Source organism: Triturus cristatus, chromosome 8 (genome assembly GCF_964204655.1).
Source record: "Triturus cristatus chromosome 8, aTriCri1.1, whole genome shotgun sequence".
Taxonomy (NCBI): Eukaryota; Metazoa; Chordata; class Amphibia; order Caudata; family Salamandridae; genus Triturus; species Triturus cristatus.
In genome coordinates this window covers 738,865,514-738,880,536 of record NC_140591.1, presented here as the reverse complement: position 1 = coordinate 738,880,536, position 15,023 = coordinate 738,865,514, and the positions used below count along the sequence as shown (strand labels likewise).

The 15,023-nt window shown below is 41.9% G+C and overlaps 5 non-coding genes across 5 annotated transcripts; all 5 read left to right on the top strand.

Moving 5' to 3' along the window:
* The first annotated feature begins 2,524 nt into the window (after positions 1–2,524).
* On the top strand, positions 2,525–2,596 carry TRNAP-UGG (transfer RNA proline (anticodon UGG)). Its single transcript has one exon. It is a non-coding gene; the product is annotated as a tRNA-Pro (tRNA).
* A 2,659-nt stretch (positions 2,597–5,255) lies between these two features.
* Positions 5,256–5,328, top strand: TRNAV-CAC (transfer RNA valine (anticodon CAC)). The gene has a single exon. It is a non-coding gene; the product is annotated as a tRNA-Val (tRNA).
* Positions 5,329–7,298: 1,970 nt separating this feature from the next.
* TRNAP-UGG (transfer RNA proline (anticodon UGG)) lies at positions 7,299–7,370 on the top strand. Its single transcript has one exon. It is a non-coding gene; the product is annotated as a tRNA-Pro (tRNA).
* A 2,659-nt stretch (positions 7,371–10,029) lies between these two features.
* TRNAV-CAC (transfer RNA valine (anticodon CAC)) lies at positions 10,030–10,102 on the top strand. Its single transcript has one exon. It is a non-coding gene; the product is annotated as a tRNA-Val (tRNA).
* Positions 10,103–14,469: 4,367 nt separating this feature from the next.
* TRNAP-UGG (transfer RNA proline (anticodon UGG)) lies at positions 14,470–14,541 on the top strand. The gene has a single exon. It is a non-coding gene; the product is annotated as a tRNA-Pro (tRNA).
* The last annotated feature ends 482 nt before the right edge of the window (positions 14,542–15,023 follow it).

Sequence of the window (15,023 nt, the reverse complement as noted above, 5' to 3'; positions counted from 1 at the left end):
TGAGAAAGGGTAAGTTGAGACTGACTTTCATGCGTATTCACAGACCAAGCATCATAAAGATACCAGCATGATCTTCATTGCGGGCTTAGAGCCGGTATTAGCTTTTGAGAGGTAAGAGGATTTTGAGGGCTCGTTGGTCTAGGGGTATGATTCTCGCTTTGGGTGCGAGAGGTCCCGAGTTCAAATCCCGGACGAGCCCTTTTCTTGGTACTCTTTTCAAGTTGTTTTGAAGTTTGCGTTTCAAAACCAACATCAATTTTTTCTTTGCAGTAGTGGATAATTCTTTGCTAGAGTCTCATGCTTCAGCCCTGCCCAGTCTGAGCTAATACCAAACATCTGGTCTTGCATGGCATGTATGAGCGTTCAGCTAGGGATGTCGGGCAGGTTGCATGAAAGAAATCTAAAGCCAGAGGCCCATGGAATAGCCAGTTCGGAGCAGTTTCATTACAGAAAAATCAACTGTAGGTATCTGTTTCTGTAGTGTAGTGGTTATCACGTTTGCCTCACACGCGAAAGGTCCCCGGTTTGAAACCAGGCAGAAACAATTGTTATATTGTGTTGGCTACAATGTTGATAGGTGCCGTTTTGCCATGGAATTGTCCAAGCCCTGAAGATTATTTCATGCAATCTCGTTCCAAGAAAGGGAATTCTCTCAAAACACTAAAGTAATCGGCGTGTGGATGTATCTGTTGGTTCTCAGACCTTGCTTTCAAAAGAGCCCTGCAATCGGTTCACTGCTCACCTAGAACAAGCATTAACATGGAGAATTGTTGGCACCAACAGGAATCTTATTTTAGTGGAGTGTTTCTGGCTTTGAGTGCAGAGGCCCTCGGCTCAATTCCAAGATGATCCTTCTCAAGGTGATGATACAAATGCATTGTCACCTTTACGTTTAATGTCAGAATCATTTATTTCTAGTTGGTGGTGTAAGAATGTTTGCAACAGTATGGCGATTTTTCCTAGCCATGCATGAATGAAAGCATATCACTCGCCTTTAGGTGTTTTTCTAATACATTGATATTTGCATCTTCCTTCCTAGCCTGCATGTTTGACTATCTTACAGGCTGCATGTAATAAGTATCACATCAGGGCCCTTCTTCTACTCAATTCACAACTGTTCTATCACGACATAGATAAGAAAGCTGCATCTGCTTTTGTTGTGTAGTGGTAATCAGGTTTACCTGATGTGTGAAAGCCCCATGCTTTGAAAGTACACAGTAACAAAGAAACCGATGACTTTTATAAAAAGGTGTCATGTGTGTCTCTTACTTTGCACAAAAAGTGCCAGAGATGACTTCATTTGCAGTCACTTGAAAAGTAGGGATTCTCCAATAAATGGTAAATGGTTGAAACAAATCTGAAGAAATGCATGACATACCTGTGTGTGTGTGTGTACGCATGTATGTATATATAGGGAGAGAGAGAGCGTCAATATAAACAGACTTTATTTCAATCAAGCTGTCTTTTCTATCCTTCAGGAGCAGAATGTTCTGATCATCAGCGCTCCAGAATGTAGTGTTTTCTTGGCAAGCATCACATATTGTGATGTGTTAGCTAAAAGTTCCATATCCTAGAGACTGATATATTCCTCTGTACTTGTACCTTGGGGATTCATCAAAACCTGGCATCATAAGCAGCTTTCTACTGCCACAGACTGGACAGCGAAACAATTTAAAATATCCCAGAAAAAGAAAATAAGCATGCTTAATCAGAGCTTTCTGGACAGGAAGGACATTTGAGCAAGTGAGGAATAAGCACTGCTTTTGTTAATTTGCATAGGCAGAATAGAGACTTCTGGGAAAAGGCCGAAATTACAGTCACAGAAAATGGCTGCATCTATAGAGAACGCTAAGAAGTGTTGGCAGCTTTTCCTCTGACCCTGGCCACTTTTACAAGCAATCCTATGATAGTCAGCAGGACCCACCCTAAAAAGGAAGGGGCATCCACTTGGACCCTTTCCACCTTTTCTAAATCTCGCCTGATCGAGCCTGATTGAGCACTGATTGAGCAGATAAGCACATGTCATTCTCATTTCAGAAAGGTATTGGTTAGCTTGCTGCTAGCAGCTCAGTTATGTTATGATGTTAGAGGCTATGCAAGGAATGCTTTAGTCCAGCGATATGCAGTTTTTATTGCGCCTTGCATTCAGCAGGAAGATCTTTAGCTTGAATCTGTGGCCTAGGTATTCACCTTGGTATTTCTTTTGGCACAAAGTGAAGGAGTATTTGAGAGAAAATGCACAATGTGTTTCTTATGTTGTTATGAACAACTTGTTACTCTTTCTCATTAAGCTTCAGCCACTGCAGAAATATATAAATAAGGGCTGACTTCCTGTAAGACGTGTCCAAAGCTGGGACGGAATAAAAGGAGACACTTGTAAATGATAGTGCTATCGTTTGAGAAAGGGTAAGTTGAGACTGACTTTCATGCGTATTCACAGACCAAGCATCATAAAGATACCAGCATGATCTTCATTGCGGGCTTAGAGCCGGTATTAGCTTTTGAGAGGTAAGAGGATTTTGAGGGCTCGTTGGTCTAGGGGTATGATTCTCGCTTTGGGTGCGAGAGGTCCCGGGTTCAAATCCCGGACGAGCCCTTTTCTTGGTACTCTTTTCAAGTTGTTTTGAAGTTTGCGTTTCAAAACCAACATCAATTTTTTCTTTGCAGTAGTGGATAATTCTTTGCTAGTGTCTCATGCTTCAGCCCTGCCCAGTCTGAGCTAATACCAAACATCTGGTCTTGCATGGCATGTACGAGCGTTCAGCTAGGGATGTCGGGCAGGTTGCATGAAAGAAATCTAAAGCCAGAGGCCCATGGAATAGCCAGTTCGGAGCAGTTTCATTACAGAAAAATCAACTGTAGGTATCTGTTTCTGTAGTGTAGTGGTTATCACGTTTGCCTCACACGCGAAAGGTCCCCGGTTCGAAACCGGGCAGAAACAGTTGTTATATTGTGTTGGCTACAATGTTGATAGGTGCCGTTTTGCCATGGAATTGTCCAAGCCCTGAAGATTATTTCATGCAATCTCGTTCCAAGAAAGGGAATGCTCTCAAAACACTAAAGTAATCGGCGTGTGGATGTATCTGTTGGTTCTCAGACCTTGCTTTCAAAAGAGCCCTGCAATCGGTTCACTGCTCACCTAGAACAAGCATTAACATGGAGAATTGTTGGCACCAACAGGAATCTTATTTTAGTGGAGTGTTTCTGGCTTTGAGTGCAGAGGCCCTCGGCTCAATTCCAAGATGATCCTTCTCAAGGTGATGATACAAATGCATTGTCACCTTTACGTTTAATGTCAGAATCATTTATTTCCAGTTGGTGGTGTAAGAATGTTTGCAACAGTATGGCGATTTTTCCTAGCCATGCATGAATGAAAGCATATCACTCGCCTTTAGGTGTTTTTCTAATACATTGATATTTGCATCTTCCTTCCTAGCCTGCATGTTTGACTATCTTACAGGCTGCATGTAATAAGTATCACATCAGGGCCCTTCTTCTACTCAATTCACAACTGTTCTATCACGACATAGATAAGAAAGCTGCATCTGCTTTTGTTGTGTAGTGGTAATCAGGTTTACCTGACGTGTGAAAGCCCCATGCTTTGAAAGTACACAGTAACAAAGAAACCGATGACTTTTATAAAAAGGTGTCATGTGTGTCTCTTACTTTGCACAAAAAGTGCCAGAGATGACTTCATTTGCAGTCACTTGAAAAGTAGGGATTCTCCAATAAATGGTAAATGGTTGAAACAAATCTGAAGAAATGCATGACATACCTGTGTGTGTGTGTGTACGCATGTATGTATATATAGGGAGAGAGAGAGCGTCAATATAAACAGACTTTATTTCAATCAAGCTGTCTTTTCTATCCTTCAGGAGCAGAATGTTCTGATCATCAGCGCTCCAGAATGTAGTGTTTTCTTGGCAAGCATCACATATTGTGATGTTTTAGCTAAAAGTTCCATATCCTAGAGACTGATATATTCCTCTGTACTTGTACCTTGGGGATTCATCAAAACCTGGCATCATAAGCAGCTTTCTACTGCCACAGACTGGACAGCGAAACAATTTAAAATATCCCAGAAAAAGAAAATAAGCATGCTTAATCAGAGCTTTCTGGACAGGAAGGACATTTGAGCAAGTGAGGAATAAGCACTGCTTTTGTTAATTTGCATAGGCAGAATAGAGACTTCTGGGAAAAGGCCGAAATTACAGTCACAGAAAATGGCTGCATCTATAGAGAACGCTAAGAAGTGTTGGCAGCTTTTCCTCTGACCCTGGCCACTTTTACAAGCAATCCTATGATAGTCAGCAGGACCCACCCTAAAAAGGAAGGGGCATCCACTTGGACCCTTTCCACCTTTTCTAAATCTCGCCTGATCGAGCCCTGATCGAGCCGATAAGCACATGTAATTCTCATTTCAGAAAGGTATTGGTTAGCTTGCTGCTAGCAGCTCAGTTATGTTATGATGTTAGAGGCTATGCAAGGAATGCTTTAGTCCAGCGATATGCAGTTTTTATTGCGCCTTGCATTCAGCAGGAAGATCTTTAGCTTGAATCTGTGGCCTAGGTATTCACCTTGGTATTTTTTTTGGCACAAAGTGAAGGAGTATTTGAGAGAAAATGCACAATGTGTTTCTTATGTTGTTATGAACAACTTGTTACTCTTTCTCATTAAGCTTCAGCCACTGCAGAAATATATAAATAAGGGCTGACTTCCTGTAAGACGTGTCCAAAGCTGGGACGGAATAAAAGGAGACACTTGTAAATGATAGTGCTATCGTTTGAGAAAGGGTAAGTTGAGACTGACTTTCATGCGTATTCACAGACCAAGCATCATAAAGATACCAGCATGATCTTCATTGCGGGCTTAGAGCCGGTATTAGCTTTTGAGAGGTAAGAGGATTTTGAGGGCTCGTTGGTCTAGGGGTATGATTCTCGCTTTGGGTGCGAGAGGTCCCAGGTTCAAATCCCGGACGAGCCCTTTTCTTGGTACTCTTTTCAAGTTGTTTTGAAGTTTGCGTTTCAAAACCAACATCAATTTTTTCTTTGCAGTAGTGGATAATTCTTTGCTAGAGTCTCATGCTTCAGCCCTGCCCAGTCTGAGCTAATACCACACATCTGGTCTTGCATGGCATGTACGAGCGTTCAGCTAGGGATGTCGGGCAGGTTGCATGAAAGAAATCTAAAGCCAGAGGCCCATGGAATAGCCAGTTCGGAGCAGTTTCATTACAGAAAAATCAACTGTAGGTATCTGTTTCTGTAGTGTAGTGGTTATCACGTTCGCCTCACACGCGAAAGGTCCCCGGTTCGAAACCGGGCAGAAACAGTTGTTATATTGTGTTGGCTACAATGTTGATAGGTGCCGTTTTGCCATGGAATTGTCCAAGCCCTGAAGATTATTTCATGCAATCTCGTTCCAAGAAAGGGAATTCTCTCAAAACACTAAAGTAATCGGCGTGTGGATGTATCTGTTGGTTCTCAGACCTTGCTTTCAAAAGAGCCCTGCAATCGGTTCACTGCTCACCTAGAACAAGCATTAACATGGAGAATTGTTGGCACCAACAGGAATCTTATTTTAGTGGAGTGTTTCTGGCTTTGAGTGCAGAGGCCCTCGGCTCAATTCCAAGATGATCCTTCTCAGGGTGATGATACAAATGCATTGTCACCTTTACGTTTAATGTCAGAATCATTCGTTTCCAGTTGGTGGTGTAAGAATGTTTGCAACAGTATGGCGATTTTTCCTAGCCATGCATGAATGAAAGCATATCACTCGCCTTTAGGTGTTTTTCTAATACATTGATATTTGCATCTTCCTTCCTAGCCTGCATGTTTGACTATCTTACAGGCTGCATGTAATAAGTATCACATCAGGGCCCTTCTTCTACTCAATTCACAACTGTTCTATCACGACATAGATAAGAAAGCTGCATCTGCTTTTGTTGTGTAGTGGTAATCAGGTTTACCTGACGTGTGAAAGCCCCATGCTTTGAAAGTACACAGTAACAAAGAAACCGATGACTTTTATAAAAAGGTGTCATGTGTGTCTCTTACTTTGCACAAAAAGTGCCAGAGATGACTTCATTTGCAGTCACTTGAAAAGTAGGGATTCTCCAATAAATGGTAAATGGTTGAAACAAATCTGAAGAAATGCATGACATACCTGTGTGTGTGTGTGTATGCATGTATGTATATATAGGGAGAGAGAGAGCGTCAATATAAACAGACTTTATTTCAATCAAGCTGTCTTTTCTATCCTTCAGGAGCAGAATGTTCTGATCATCAGCGCTCCAGAATGTAGTGTTTTCTTGGCAAGCATCACATATTGTGATGTGTTAGCTAAAAGTTCCATATCCTAGAGACTGATATATTCCTCTGTACTTGTACCTTGGGTTTTCATCAAAACCTGGCATCATAAGCAGCATTCTACTGCCACAGACTGGACAGCGAAACAATTTAAAATATCCCAGAAAAAGAAAATAAGCATGCTTAATCAGAGCTTTCTGGACAGGAAGGACATTTGAGCAAGTGAGGAATAAGCACTGCTTTTGTTAATTTGCATAGGCAGAATAGAGACTTCTGGGAAAAGGCCGAAATTACAGTCACAGAAAATGGCTGCATCTATAGAGAACGCTAAGAAGTGTTGGCAGCTTTTCCTCTGACCCTGGCCACTTTTACAAGCAATCCTATGATAGTCAGCAGGACCCACCCTAAAAAGGAAGGGGCATCCACTTGGACCCTTTCCACCTTTTCTAGATCGAGCCTGATTGAGCACTGATTGAGCAGATAAGCACATGTCATTCTCATTTCAGAAAGGTATTGGTTAGCTTGCTGCTAGCAGCTCAGTTATGTTATGATGTTAGAGGCTATGCAAGGAATGCTTTAGTCCAGCGATATGCAGTTTTTATTGCGCCTTGCATTCAGCAGGAAGATCTTTAGCTTGAATCTGTGGCCTAGGTATTCACCTTGGTATTTCTTTTGGCACAAAGTGAAGGAGTATTTGAGAGAAAATGCACAATGTGTTTCTTATGTTGTTATGAACAACTTGTTACTCTTTCTCATTAAGCTTCAGCCACTGCAGAAATATATAAATAAGGGCTGACTTCCTGTAAGACGTGTCCAAAGCTGGGACGGAATAAAAGGAGACACTTGTAAATGATAGTGCTATCGTTTGAGAAAGGGTAAGTTGAGACTGACTTTCATGCGTATTCACAGACCAAGCATCATAAAGATACCAGCATGATCTTCATTGCGGGCTTAGAGCCGGTATTAGCTTTTGAGAGGTAAGAGGATTTTGAGGGCTCGTTGGTCTAGGGGTATGATTCTCGCTTTGGGTGCGAGAGGTCCCGGGTTCAAATCCCGGACGAGCCCTTTTCTTGGTACTCTTTTCAAGTTGTTTTGAAGTTTGCGTTTCAAAACCAACATCAATTTTTTCTTTGCAGTAGTGGATAATTCTTTGCTAGAGTCTCATGCTTCAGCCCTGCCCAGTCTGAGCTAATACCAAACATCTGGTCTTGCATGGCATGTACGAGCGTTCAGCTAGGGATGTCGGGCAGGTTGCATGAAAGAAATCTAAAGCCAGAGGCCCATGGAATAGCCAGTTCGGAGCAGTTTCATTACAGAAAAATCAACTGTAGGTATCTGTTTCTGTAGTGTAGTGGTTATCACGTTTGCCTCACACGCGAAAGGTCCCCGGTTCGAAACCGGGCAGAAACAGTTGTTATATTGTGTTGGCTACAATGTTGATAGGTGCCGTTTTGCCATGGAATTGTCCAAGCCCTGAAGATTATTTCATGCAATCTCGTTCCAAGAAAGGGAATGCTCTCAAAACACTAAAGTAATCGGCGTGTGGATGTATCTGTTGGTTCTCAGACCTTGCTTTCAAAAGAGCCCTGCAATCGGTTCACTGCTCACCTAGAACAAGCATTAACATGGAGAATTGTTGGCACCAACAGGAATCTTATTTTAGTGGAGTGTTTCTGGCTTTGAGTGCAGAGGCCCTCGGCTCAATTCCAAGATGATCCTTCTCAAGGTGATGATACAAATGCATTGTCACCTTTACGTTTAATGTCAGAATCATTTATTTCCAGTTGGTGGTGTAAGAATGTTTGCAACAGTATGGCGATTTTTCCTAGCCATGCATGAATGAAAGCATATCACTCGCCTTTAGGTGTTTTTCTAATACATTGATATTTGCATCTTCCTTCCTAGCCTGCATGTTTGACTATCTTACAGGCTGCATGTAATAAGTATCACATCAGGGCCCTTCTTCTACTCAATTCACAACTGTTCTATCACGACATAGATAAGAAAGCTGCATCTGCTTTTGTTGTGTAGTGGTAATCAGGTTTACCTGACGTGTGAAAGCCCCATGCTTTGAAAGTACACAGTAACAAAGAAACCGATGACTTTTATAAAAAGGTGTCATGTGTGTCTCTTACTTTGCACAAAAAGTGCCAGAGATGACTTCATTTGCAGTCACTTGAAAAGTAGGGATTCTCCAATAAATGGTAAATGGTTGAAACAAATCTGAAGAAATGCATGACATACCTGTGTGTGTGTGTGTACGCATGTATGTATATATAGGGAGAGAGAGAGCGTCAATATAAACAGACTTTATTTCAATCAAGCTGTCTTTTCTATCCTTCAGGAGCAGAATGTTCTGATCATCAGCGCTCCAGAATGTAGTGTTTTCTTGGCAAGCATCACATATTGTGATGTTTTAGCTAAAAGTTCCATATCCTAGAGACTGATATATTCCTCTGTACTTGTACCTTGGGGATTCATCAAAACCTGGCATCATAAGCAGCTTTCTACTGCCACAGACTGGACAGCGAAACAATTTAAAATATCCCAGAAAAAGAAAATAAGCATGCTTAATCAGAGCTTTCTGGACAGGAAGGACATTTGAGCAAGTGAGGAATAAGCACTGCTTTTGTTAATTTGCATAGGCAGAATAGAGACTTCTGGGAAAAGGCCGAAATTACAGTCACAGAAAATGGCTGCATCTATAGAGAACGCTAAGAAGTGTTGGCAGCTTTTCCTCTGACCCTGGCCACTTTTACAAGCAATCCTATGATAGTCAGCAGGACCCACCCTAAAAAGGAAGGGGCATCCACTTGGACCCTTTCCACCTTTTCTAAATCTCGCCTGATCGAGCCCTGATCGAGCCGATAAGCACATGTAATTCTCATTTCAGAAAGGTATTGGTTAGCTTGCTGCTAGCAGCTCAGTTATGTTATGATGTTAGAGGCTATGCAAGGAATGCTTTAGTCCAGCGATATGCAGTTTTTATTGCGCCTTGCATTCAGCAGGAAGATCTTTAGCTTGAATCTCTGGCCTAGGTATTCACCTTGGTATTTTTTTTGGCACAAAGTGAAGGAGTATTTGAGAGAAAATGCACAATGTGTTTCTTATGTTGTTATGAACAACTTGTTACTCTTTCTCATTAAGCTTCAGCCACTGCAGAAATATATAAATAAGGGCTGACTTCCTGTAAGACGTGTCCAAAGCTGGGACGGAATAAAAGGAGACACTTGTAAATGATAGTGCTATCGTTTGAGAAAGGGTAAGTTGAGACTGACTTTCATGCGTATTCACAGACCAAGCATCATAAAGATACCAGCATGATCTTCATTGCGGGCTTAGAGCCGGTATTAGCTTTTGAGAGGTAAGAGGATTTTGAGGGCTCGTTGGTCTAGGGGTATGATTCTCGCTTTGGGTGCGAGAGGTCCCAGGTTCAAATCCCGGACGAGCCCTTTTCTTGGTACTCTTTTCAAGTTGTTTTGAAGTTTGCGTTTCAAAACCAACATCAATTTTTTCTTTGCAGTAGTGGATAATTCTTTGCTAGAGTCTCATGCTTCAGCCCTGCCCAGTCTGAGCTAATACCACACATCTGGTCTTGCATGGCATGTACGAGCGTTCAGCTAGGGATGTCGGGCAGGTTGCATGAAAGAAATCTAAAGCCAGAGGCCCATGGAATAGCCAGTTCGGAGCAGTTTCATTACAGAAAAATCAACTGTAGGTATCTGTTTCTGTAGTGTAGTGGTTATCACGTTCGCCTCACACGCGAAAGGTCCCCGGTTCGAAACCGGGTAGAAACAGTTGTTATATTGTGTTGGCTACAATGTTGATAGGTGCCGTTTTGCCATGGAATTGTCCAAGCCCTGAAGATTATTTCATGCAATCTCGTTCCAAGAAAGGGAATTCTCTCAAAACACTAAAGTAATCGGCGTGTGGATGTATCTGTTGGTTCTCAGACCTTGCTTTCAAAAGAGCCCTGCAATCGGTTCACTGCTCACCTAGAACAAGCATTAACATGGAGAATTGTTGGCACCAACAGGAATCTTATTTTAGTGGAGTGTTTCTGGCTTTGAGTGCAGAGGCCCTCGGCTCAATTCCAAGATGATCCTTCTCAGGGTGATGATACAAATGCATTGTCACCTTTACGTTTAATGTCAGAATCATTCGTTTCCAGTTGGTGGTGTAAGAATGTTTGCAACAGTATGGCGATTTTTCCTAGCCATGCATGAATGAAAGCATATCACTCGCCTTTAGGTGTTTTTCTAATACATTGATATTTGCATCTTCCTTCCTAGCCTGCATGTTTGACTATCTTACAGGCTGCATGTAATAAGTATCACATCAGGGCCCTTCTTCTACTCAATTCACAACTGTTCTATCACGACATAGATAAGAAAGCTGCATCTGCTTTTGTTGTGTAGTGGTAATCAGGTTTACCTGACGTGTGAAAGCCCCATGCTTTGAAAGTACACAGTAACAAAGAAACCGATGACTTTTATAAAAAGGTGTCATGTGTGTCTCTTACTTTGCACAAAAAGTGCCAGAGATGACTTCATTTGCAGTCACTTGAAAAGTAGGGATTCTCCAATAAATGGTAAATGGTTGAAACAAATCTGAAGAAATGCATGACATACCTGTGTGTGTGTGTGTATGCATGTATGTATATATAGGGAGAGAGAGAGCGTCAATATAAACAGACTTTATTTCAATCAAGCTGTCTTTTCTATCCTTCAGGAGCAGAATGTTCTGATCATCAGCGCTCCAGAATGTAGTGTTTTCTTGGCAAGCATCACATATTGTGATGTGTTAGCTAAAAGTTCCATATCCTAGAGACTGATATATTCCTCTGTACTTGTACCTTGGGTTTTCATCAAAACCTGGCATCATAAGCAGCTTTCTACTGCCACAGACTGGACAGCGAAACAATTTAAAATATCCCAGAAAAAGAAAATAAGCATGCTTAATCAGAGCTTTCTGGACAGGAAGGACATTTGAGCAAGTGAGGAATAAGCACTGCTTTTGTTAATTTGCATAGGCAGAATAGAGACTTCTGGGAAAAGGCCGAAATTACAGTCACAGAAAATGGCTGCATCTATAGAGAACGCTAAGAAGTGTTGGCAGCTTTTCCTCTGACCCTGACCACTTTTACAAGCAATCCTATGATAGTCAGCAGGACCCACCCTAAAAAGGAAGGGGCATCCACTTGGACCCTTTCCACCTTTTCTAAATCTCGCCTGATTGAGCACTGATTGAGCAGATAAGCACATGTCATTCTCATTTCAGAAAGGTATTGGTTAGCTTGCTGCTAGCAGCTCAGTTATGTTATGATGTTAGAGGCTATGCAAGGAATGCTTTCGTCCAGCGATATGCAGTTTTTATTGCGCCTTGCATTCAGCAGGAAGATCTTTAGCTTGAATCTGTGACCTAGGTATTCACCTTGGTATTTCTTTTGGCACAAAGTGAAGGAGTATTTGAGAGAAAATGCACAATGTGTTTCTTATGTTGTTATGAACAACTTGTTACTCTTTCTCATTAAGCTTCAGCCACTGCAGAAATATATAAATAAGGGCTGACTTCCTGTAAGACGTGTCCAAAGCTGGGACGGAATAAAAGGAGACACTTGTAAATGATAGTGCTATCGTTTGAGAAAGGGTAAGTTGAGACTGACTTTCATGCGTATTCACAGACCAAGCATCATAAAGATACCAGCATGATCTTCATTGCGGGCTTAGAGCCGGTATTAGCTTTTGAGAGGTAAGAGGATTTTGAGGGTTCGTTGGTCTAGGGGTATGATTCTCGCTTTGGGTGCGAGAGGTCCCGGGTTCAAATCCCGGACGAGCCCTTTTCTTGGTACTCTTTTCAAGTTGTTTTGAAGTTTGCGTTTCAAAACCAACATCAATTTTTTCTTTGCAGTAGTGGATAATTCTTTGCTAGAGTCTCATGCTTTAGCCCTGCCCAGTCTGAGCTAATACCAAACATCTGGTCTTGCATGGCATGTACGAGCGTTCAGCTAGGGATGTCGGGCAGGTTGCATGAAAGAAATCTAAAGCCAGAGGCCCATGGAATAGCCAGTTCGGAGCAGTTTCATTACAGAAAAATCAACTGTAGGTATCTGTTTCTGTAGTGTAGTGGTTATCACGTTTGCCTCACACGCGAAAGGTCCCCGGTTTGAAACCGGGCAGAAACAGTTGTTATATTGTGTTGGCTACAATGTTGATAGGTGCCGTTTTGCCATGGAATTGTCCAAGCCCTGAAGATTATTTCATGCAATCTCGTTCCAAGAAAGGGAATTCTCTCAAAACACTAAAGTAATCGGCGTGTGGATGTATCTGTTGGTTCTCAGACCTTGCTTTCAAAAGAGCCCTGCAATCGGTTCACTGCTCACCTAGAACAAGCATTAACATGGAGAATTGTTGGCACCAACAGGAATCTTATTTTAGTGGAGTGTTTCTGGCTTTGAGTGCAGAGGCCCTCGGCTCAATTCCAAGATGATCCTTCTCAAGGTGATGATACAAATGCATTGTCACCTTTACGTTTAATGTCAGAATCATTTATTTCCAGTTGGTGGTGTAAGAATGTTTGCAACAGTATGGCGATTTTTCCTAGCCATGCATGAATGAAAGCATATCACTCGCCTTTAGGTGTTTTTCTAATACATTGATATTTGCATCTTCCTTCCTAGCCTGCATGTTTGACTATCTTACAGGCTGCATGTAATAAGTATCACATCAGGGCCCTTCTTCTACTCAATTCACAACTGTTCTATCACGACATAGATAAGAAAGCTGCATCTGCTTTTGTTGTGTAGTGGTAATCAGGTTTACCTGACGTGTGAAAGCCCCATGCTTTGAAAGTACACAGTAACAAAGAAACCGATGACTTTTATAAAAAGGTGTCATGTGTGTCTCTTACTTTGCACAAAAAGTGCCAGAGATGACTTCATTTGCAGTCACTTGAAAAGTAGGGATTCTCCAATAAATGGTAAATGGTTGAAACAAATCTGAAGAAATGCATGACATACCTGTGTGTGTGTGTGTACGCATGTATGTATATATAGGGAGAGAGAGAGCGTCAATATAAACAGACTTTATTTCAATCAAGCTGTCTTTTCTATCCTTCAGGAGCAGAATGTTCTGATCATCAGCGCTCCAGAATGTAGTGTTTTCTTGGCAAGCATCACATATTGTGATGTGTTAGCTAAAAGTTCCATATCCTAGAGACTGATATATTCCTCTGTACTTGTACCTTGGGGATTCATCAAAACCTGGCATCATAAGCAGCTTTCTACTGCCACAGACTGGACAGCGAAACAATTTAAAATATCCCAGAAAAAGAAAATAAGCATGCTTAATCAGAGCTTTCTGGACAGGAAGGACATTTGAGCAAGTGAGGAATAAGCACTGCTTTTGTTAATTTGCATAGGCAGAATAGAGACTTCTGGGAAAAGGCCGAAATTACAGTCACAGAAAATGGCTGCATCTATAGAGAACGCTAAGAAGTGTTGGCAGCTTTTCCTCTGACCCTGGCCACTTTTACAAGCAATCCTATGATAGTCAGCAGGACCCACCCTAAAAAGGAAGGGGCATCCACTTGGACCCTTTCCACCTTTTCTAAATCTCGCCTGATCGAGCCTGATTGAGCACTGATTGAGCAGATAAGCACATGTCATTCTCATTTCAGAAAGGTATTGGTTAGCTTGCTGCTAGCAGCTCAGTTATGTTATGATGTTAGAGGCTATGCAAGGAATGCTTTAGTCCAGCGATATGCAGTTTTTATTGCGCCTTGCATTCAGCAGGAAGATCTTTAGCTTGAATCTGTGGCCTAGGTATTCACCTTGGTATTTCTTTTGGCACAAAGTGAAGGAGTATTTGAGAGAAAATGCACAATGTGTTTCTTATGTTGTTATGAACAACTTGTTACTCTTTCTCATTAAGCTTCAGCCACTGAAGAAATATATAAATAAGGGCTGACTTCCTGTAAGACGTGTCCAAAGCTGGGACGGAATAAAAGGAGACACTTGTAAATGATAGTGCTATCGTTTGAGAAAGGGTAAGTTGAGACTGACTTTCATGCGTATTCACAGACCAAGCATCATAAAGATACCAGCATGATCTTCATTGCGGGCTTAGAGCCGGTATTAGCTTTTGAGAGGTAAGAGGATTTTGAGGGCTCGTTGGTCTAGGGGTATGATTCTCGCTTTGGGTGCGAGAGGTCCCGGGTTCAAATCCCGGACGAGCCCTTTTCTTGGTACTCTTTTCAAGTTGTTTTGAAGTTTGCGTTTCAAAACCAACATCAATTTTTTCTTTGCAGTAGTGGATAATTCTTTGCTAGAGTCTCATGCTTCAGCCCTGCCCAGTCTGAGCTAATACCAAACATCTGGTCTTGCATGGCATGTACGAGCGTTCAGCTAGGGATGTCGGGCAGGTTGCATGAAAGAAATCTAAAGCCAGAGGCCCATGGAATAGCCAGTTCGGAGCAGTTTCATTACAGAAAAATCAACTGTAGGTATCTGTTTCTGTAGTGTAGTGGTTATCACGTTTGCCTCACACGCGAAAGGTCCCCGGTTCGAAACCGGGCAGAAACAGTTGTTATATTGTGTTGGCTACAATGTTGATAGGTGCCGTTTTGCCATGGAATTGTCCAAGCCCTGAAGATTATTTCATGCAATCTCGTTCCAAGAAAGGGAATTCTCTCAAAACACTAAAGTAATCGGCGTGTGGA